This window comes from Lactuca serriola, chromosome 4 (genome assembly GCF_051521515.1).
Source record: "Lactuca serriola cultivar US96UC23 chromosome 4, Lser_US96UC23_V15, whole genome shotgun sequence".
Classification (NCBI taxonomy): domain Eukaryota; kingdom Viridiplantae; phylum Streptophyta; class Magnoliopsida; order Asterales; family Asteraceae; genus Lactuca; species Lactuca serriola.
The window spans coordinates 326,783,727-326,792,217 of NC_136411.1; positions in this window are offsets into that span (position 1 = coordinate 326,783,727).

The following is an 8,491-nucleotide window of genomic DNA, read 5'->3' on the forward strand; positions in this document are numbered from 1 at the left end:
AAGTAGTAGAACAAGCCATATGAGTCGAAGTTTATCCATTCCTTTTACCTTCGGGATAAAAGCGATATCTATGGGCCCCTCGATGATTTGATGATGACAAATGGAAGTGCTCGGCCGGGCCAGGACTGATTTGATTTGTTCAATTAGTCAGTCGTCATAAATCGGAAATCGGGAAACAACAAATTGTCACACCCCAAAACCAAGAATGGCGGAAACGTTCTGGGGCGGAGGACGTCATGTAAAGTATCACAACACAGTAAATGTAAATAAGCAAACAACATCATCCATTGCATTAAATATATAATTTTAATACAAGCGTGTTCTGTACAGTTATAGACACCAAAATAATGTAAATCAAAATAATAAGATGAGTCTTGGATGCGCTCCATCTTCTCAAAAGCTGGCCTCAGTACCTGTCTACTAATGACCTGAGAATACAAGTTATTTTGAAAGAGTTTATCAGCATTAAGCTGGTGAGTTCATAAGTATTTTAGTGTCGATGTTTGTTATAAAAAAAAGTTTGAACCTGTCTCAAGTGTAAGTTGGTAAAATGTAAGTAAGAGTTTGTAAGTGTTTGTAAAAGTTTGAATCTCTCAGAAAAACCTATATTTTCTATTAAAGTAGTCTTTTACCAAGGCTTAACTGTTTTGTATGCTCGTTTGTTGTAAAAGTGTGTAATTTCCCAAGTGTAACTATCATTTAACAGAATATAGTTTGTACATTAATGTTTAAGTGAAATAATCACTAAATATATGTAATGGGTAAATCATTGTAGTACTGTAGTGTTGTATTATAGGAACTACTGTTGTACTAACTACCTTAAACCGAATTTATATTAAGGTATAATGTGATAAATTGTACCATACTATCGACTGGTAACAATGACATAATGAATGGTCGTAATAACGGAATGACGTTTGGCACCCGCGGACCTGCAGGTCCGGCTGTAGCTAGCAGCAAGGTGTAGGATAGTCAATCCAGTATAGATCTATACGCAAACTCACACTCTCCCTTCAAGAGAATTCTGGCTACAACTCGGGCCATGACATTTAAGGCATGCTCCGACACAGTGGATCACAATTGTTAACGTATTCATGTATATGTAATGTAATGTTACTTGTTCTAGTATCGTTGTCTATGTTCTCTTCCTAGTATAGTTGTATATGTTCTCTTTCTAGTATAGTTGTATATGTTCTCTTTATAGTATAGTTGTATATGTTCTCTTTCTAGTATAGTTGTATATGTTCTCTTTCTAGTATAGTTGTATATGTTCTCTGTCTAGTATAGTTGTATATGATCCTGTGTTACCCTGATGGTAACTCACTAATGATGTACTGATAAGTATGAATATGGAAGTACTTTTATGTCTATATATGTATATTTGATATATAACTAATATTGAAACGACCTTCGGACGGTTACCCGAAATCCCACCAGACCACATCCAAATCGAGAAAAAGGAAATAGGGCGGATGGCCTTCCTAAGCCCTTTAAACATTTCTTATATATCTATACATATATGGGCATGCAATTTATAAGAAATAAACTAAAGTTTAATAAAAGCATTTGATAAGTAAAAGAGTTTGTAAAACATTTTGAAGTAAAACAGTTTGATAAACAGTTTGAACAGTGAATAAATCATTGGTTTTCTAGTTATTAATCGCATGTGATTAATGAAATCACATGTGATTGAGGCAATAACTATAAGTATTTAACTTGTATACCCCCCCCCCCATAAAGTATTTAAAACATTTAAAAGCATTTCAAAGGTTAATTAAAGGGATATGAACTCACTTGTGGTGAGTGGATTGGATTGAAGTATCGGATACCGTGCTAGGTGGCAAACGGAGACTTGTTCACACGCACGAGCCTAGTTATCATATAATGAGCACATATATAACTAATTAGCCAAATAATAACTTAATGAAATAAGTTGGGACACTCAGGAACATGTAAATACTTTTCATAAGTGTTATAGGTCCTAAGGGTTGCATCTAAGTTGATATGGGACAAGGCTAAAGGGTTTAAAAGCTTCCAAGGACCTTGTATAAGAGTTTACTACCCAATAAACCCCACACAAGGAGTTTACGGTCGTAAACCCTTGAGTTTACGGCCATGAACTCTAATCTTGGTGGTTTTGGGTGTTTTAAAGTGCTAAATGATTTCTAGAATAAGCCTAGCTTGGTGGTTTAATCCTTTAGGTAGTTTAGGGTCTTAAAATGCTCCTTTGAGGAGTTTACAACCAAAATACCATATCCCCTAGAGTTTATAGTCGTAAACTCCTATGGGGTGGGTGTTTTAATTCTTTCAAGCCTCTTGCACACAAAGGATAATTTCTAGGCTTTTGTTTAAGGCTAAAGGGGACCCTAGGCACACTTTGGTGCCTTTACTTGGAGTTTACGGCCCAAGAGTAATTCCTTGGCCATAAACTCCCTTTAAGGGGTGATTTTGATGTTTTAAAGTCTCCAAAATAGCTAGAAGTAATAGAGGGTTAATGTCTTAAAGCCTTAGGAGTGATTTGGGCACATTTTAGCCTTTGAATTTGGTGTTTACGGTCCAAGAAACTCTTGGGCCGTAAACTCCTAAAACTAGGTGTTCTTGATTGTGTTCTAGCCTCAAATGATCATACATAATGTCCTTAACTAGTTACCTAACAAGGAAATGGGACTAGATAGCTCTTAGGCTTCGTTTTGGAGTTTACTCCCCAAGAACGTTCTTGGGCGGTAAACTCCCGGATCTTACATTTTTGACATGTAAACTATGTTATTAAGCATATAAAAAGCATTAAAACACAACTAGGGAAGTAGACTCACGATTTGGGATGAAAACCCGAAGATCCGTGAGAGAGAAAATGGCTTTTCTCTAGTTGGAAATGTGAATAATGAATGAATTTAGTTCAGAAATCTATTTATAGTCCTGAAATATTTTGGCAGAAAATATTTTTATTCCGGAATTGGATTCTAACATTATGAAGTTTTGAAAGGCTCAAGTTTCACCAACCCATGAGCATCCACTCTCCTGATAACTCCTTAAACGTAAACCCTAATGTACACAAACTTATTCGGAAAAGTCTGAAATTCATTGAAACTGGACTAGCTTCTATTGAATAGATAATGTTCGTACAAAATGGAAATTTCGGGTTGTCACACAAATGGACAGAGAGAATGATTATAATCCATGTCTCAGTCCATATGATATCTAGAATGGAGGAATATATGATCCCTTATCTAATGGACAAGTCATTGACAAAGGTCAGAGTTCATCGACAAGGTCAGAGTTTGACAGAAGCTTTTGAGAGCTACGATTGCCAATTGGTTCTTGAAGTCATACGCAATAATAGTTTTAGACTTATCCAAGTGGGAGACTGTTGGATTAATGTCTAAGTCCATAACTATAATTGGTAAGACTTGACCCGACCCAGCATGGTCCATTTGGGTTGCATGGCATCATGCACTTGGATAGACTATAATGAGAGAAATAAGACACTTATGGTTATTAATATATTATAAGTTCTAGTATATTAATAATAAGAATAATAATATTATTTAATTAGTATTGATCAAGAATTAATCTAGGATTAATTAAGTGATCAAAAGAAGACTAATTAAATATATGGGTTGATTGTGCAAATCATCCATACTTATATAGTGGGCTAATGCTCCATGGTGTATTTGTACCCATGGATCATGGAAATGAAAGGCCATGTCAATTAGGGTTTACATGGTGTAACCCTAACTATATATGCATCTTATTCTTGACCAAAATCGGCCACTAGTGTGTGTAATAGAAGGGCTAGCCGATTTTCATGAAGTGTAGAATTCTCTCAAGTTATTCCAAGTGTATTTGTTGTTGTGTGAACCATTTGAGGTGTCACACTTGGGGCACTAGGCACTCAAGCTTCATGAAGACTTTCTACATCAAATAGGTATGTATTCTATCTTGTTACATTCATTGTTTTTGTATGCTAGATTAGGATAATACCTTGGAAGTTCTTATTTGCATGTATAATAGAGAAAACATAGATCCAAGGTATTTAGGGTTGCATGTACACTTAGGAGTGTTAGAATGCTCAAAACCCAACAAAAGGAACACCGTGAAGTCTCACTATTTCCTTCACGTAAGCATTTGCAAGTTTATCCATAGACCATTTTCATTGGCTGCTATGAAGTGTGCACTTTTAGTAAACCGATCAATGACCACCCAAATCATGTCGTGACCGCTCTTCGTTCTAGGCAGTTTAGTCACAAAATCCATGGTGATGTCTTTCCATTTACCCATGGGTATAGTTAAAGGTTCTAAACTCCCATACGATTTCTGATGTTGTACCCTAACCCTCGCACATGTCACACACACTCGGCCACATACTTTGCAATATCGAGCTTCATCTTAGGTGACCAATAATAAGGTTTTAGATCCCTATACATTTTCGTATTGCCAGGATAAATCGAGTACATGGTCTTTTGAGCTTCCTCCATCAGAAGATCTCTTATTCCTCCCATTTTAGGTACCCAAATCCTATCTTGGAATACCTTTAGTCCTTGACCGTTTATATCGAACACTAACATTTTGCCCAAACGTTCTTCTTTTCGTTTATTTTTCTCTAAAGCTTCTATCTGAGATTTCTTGATGTTTTCTACAATTGTTGAGACAAGTTCGATTCTTAAAGCTCTTGGCCTTTTCCTTTCAAGGCTCATTTTTCTGCTTAAAGCATCAGCTACAATATTTCTTTTACCAGGGTGGTAAGGTATTTCACAGTCGTAATCCTTAAGCAATTCTAGCCAACATCGTTGTCTCATGTTCAGTTCCTTCTGATTATACTGAAGACCCTTATGATTAGTGAAAAGTTTGCACTTTGTGCCATAAAGATAATGCCTCCATATCTTTAGGGAGAATACTACCGCTGCCAACTCTATATCATGAGTGGGGTAGTTCTTTTCATGTTCTTTCAATTGTCTTGATGCATATGCTATCACTTTATCCCTTTGGGTCAGAACACAACCTAACCCAACTCCAAATACATCGCTATAAACTGCGAAGTCTTCAACTCCTTCAGGTAAAGAAAGAATCGGTGCTTCACACAACTTCTTCTTTAGCTTCTCAAATGCTTCCTTATGCTTCTCACTCCAAGTATAAGTAGATCCTTTGTGGGTCAAATTTCTTAATGGAGCAGCTATCAAAGAAAAGCCTTGTATAAATCTTCGGTAATATTTGTCTAATCCCCGAAAGCTTCGGATCTCCATGAGACTCTTTGGTTTTTCCCACTTTATTATAGCTTCAATCTTAGCTGGGTCAACCATAATTCATTCTTGGTTAACCACATGACCCAAAAATTAGACTTCTTGAATCCAAAAATCACATCTGAAGAACTTTGCTTACAACTTCTCCTTCTTCAGAACTTCTAAAACTTCTCGCAGATACTTGTGATGCTCCTACTTGCTTTTTGAATAAATCAAAATGTCATCTAGGAACACTATCATGGATTTATCAAGGAATGGTTTACAAACCCTATTCATCAAATCCATGAATGTCGTTGGAGCATTGGTTAGTCCAAACGACATGACCAAGAACTGGTAATGTCCATATCTTGTTCTGAATTCAGTCTTCTCAATATCCTGCTCTCTCACCTTTAACTGATGATATACTGACCTAAGATCGATCTTCAAGAAATAGCTCGAACCTTGCAGCTGATCGAACAAGTCATCAATCATTGACAATGGGTACTTGTTCTTTATTGTTGCCTTGTTCGGCTCTCTGTAATCTATGCATATTCTCATGCTTCCATCTTTATTCTTTACGAATAACACCGGAGCTCCCCAGGGTGATGAACTAGGTCTAATGAAATCGTTTTCCAACAACTCCTGAAGTTGCATCATAAGCCTCTTCATCTCTATCGGTGCTAATCGATATGGTGCTTTTGTTATTGGTGTTGTTCCTGGTAACCAACTCTATTCTAAACGCCACTTGTCTATCAGGGGGCAATCCAGGAAGACTTTCGGGAAAGACTTCCGGATAGTCACACACCACTGGTGTACTTTGCATTTCCTTCTTCTCCTTCTTGGCATCGATCATGAATGCCAAGTATGATGTGCATCCTTTAGACAAACATTTTCTGGCCTTCATCAGGGAAAGGATTCCAAAAATGACTCTGCGCTTGTCTGCGTACACCATAAATGACTCTTTTTCAGGTTGGTTTAGCCTCACTATCTTTTTCTTGCACAGTATTTCAACATCATTGGTGCTAAGCCAATCCATCCCCAGAACGATGTCGAAACCATTCAACTTAATGGGTAACAGCTTTTCGTGGAATCCGTTTCCGTTCAAATCGATGACAATACTCTTAATACAATCGCTAACAGGTATGAATTTGCCACTAGCAACTTCTACAATTAGGGAATCATCAAGTTTTTCTATAGGCAATGCTAGTCTTCCACTAAATTTATGCGATATGAAGGAGTAATTTGCTCCGGAATCAAAAAATAAATTGGCAGGCAATCCATTTACAAGAAATGTACCTGAAGCGACATCCATTACATCCTTTGTGGCTTCCAATGTCATCTGGAAAGCTCTAGGTTTTGGCTTTGGTGGGAGATTAGGCCTTGCTGCCTTCTTCTTCTTCGAGCAATCCTTAGCAATGTGCCCTTCTTCATTGCATACATAGGACACCCTTTTGTTGGATGTGCACTCGTTGGCGTAGTGCCCTGTCCTTCCACATTTGTAACAAGTGACTTCCTTGCCACATTTCCCAACATGTTTCTTTTTACACTTGTCACACCATTTTGCTTCGCCTCCTCTTCCTCTCGAACCAGACTTCGAGAATTTACTTTTCTTGTTGGATCTCGAAGATCCATCGAATTTTCTTTTCTCACCAACTTCTGCCTTCTCCTGACCCCTTTCTTTTAACTGGGTCTCAACATTCTTGGCTAATCTAACAGTTGCCTTCAACGTGCTTGCCATTTTGACTGTTGGGCCAAAATCTGATGGCAATTTGTTAGCAAATTTTTCAATCTTGGCAAGTTCAATCGGCACCAAGTATGGAGACACCTTCATCTTTTCAGTAAAAGCAGTAGCATAATCATCTATGCTCCTTTTTCCTTTCTTCAAGTTTTGGAACTCATTATTTAGGTCTATGAGATCTATTTCAAAGCATTATTGTATTTTCAACTGCTCTAAGAACGCCTCCCATGACATTTTTAGGGCTTCTCCATGTGGCATCGTGTTTGCCAATAATTTCCACCAGCTTAAAACTCTGGTTTTCAGTTGTCTGACCGCAAAAACAGTTTTCTACTTGTCACTACAGTTGCAGCTTTCAAATACTATCTCCATTTCAGAGATCCAGTCCATAATCTCCACTGGTTTCAGGCTTCTAGAAAGACTTGGCGGTTTGGTGCCCAAGAAATTCTTATACATATGCTCATCTCTGTTGATTTCCCTCTCCGGGTCATTCCTTTCTACCACTGTAGGTTCCACTTGACTGACATTACGACTAAAATTTCTTTCCTCTGATTGTCTGTCATTTAGTTCCGGTTGTTCAACATGCATTAAAGGTTCACTCCTGTTGTTCAACAACAGTTGTCTCATTTCTTCCCTTTGTTCAGCCATCATAGCCTGAATGATGGCTTGTACTCCAGCCATTGTGATTGGTTCTGGTGCAACTTCTACTATAGGCACCTACTCTATAACTTGGGGTTGAGGTTTCTATTTGCATCTCCAGCTCCACTTCGGGTTTTTGCCATTTTGATCTATACACCAAATTAGGTGAATTTAGATCTTTATTCACGATAGATATTTAAATTCTTCTTATCACTCTGAAACGTTAAATGCTAGTTCTAATATCGTAGTCATACGCTTAGAATCCTAAACACATAAGGTTTCCAGATCCGGTCGGCAACAGACCATAGATCCGAACAAATAATATCATATATGGCAAACATATAGCATTTAGCACATAAAAGCATTTTAGGCATCTTTCCTAAAATATACTAGTGCTCGTGTCTAAAATATGGTAGACGCTTATCTCACGATCATCACTTAGCATTCTAAGTTTAAGTCTAGAAATCCTACAAATTCCTAGTTTGCTTAAACTAATGCTCTGATACCAACTGTGACATCCCCAATTTCTCGGCCAGAAAAGACCGATTTAGTTTATGCTTTTAAAATAAAATCAGAGTAATCTCTCCAATTAAAATATGCAGAATTTTTCCGAAAACAAAATATGATAAAATTTTATCAAAGCATTTCTTAAAGAAATGTATTTTCATTTCATTACAAAACTCGGGATGTCCACATCGATACAGACCAAAAGCATAAACAGTACAATATAGGACTTACAACAATTATTTACATCTACTGGCCTATAATCCAAAAATCCCTCGTCTTCATCCAACTATGCTCTGGGTCCACTACCTGTACTATAGAAAGCTGAGTGTGTGACAACCCGGAACTTCGATCTTGTTAAACTATTCAATCAATCAGTGTTAAACTCGTTTCCATT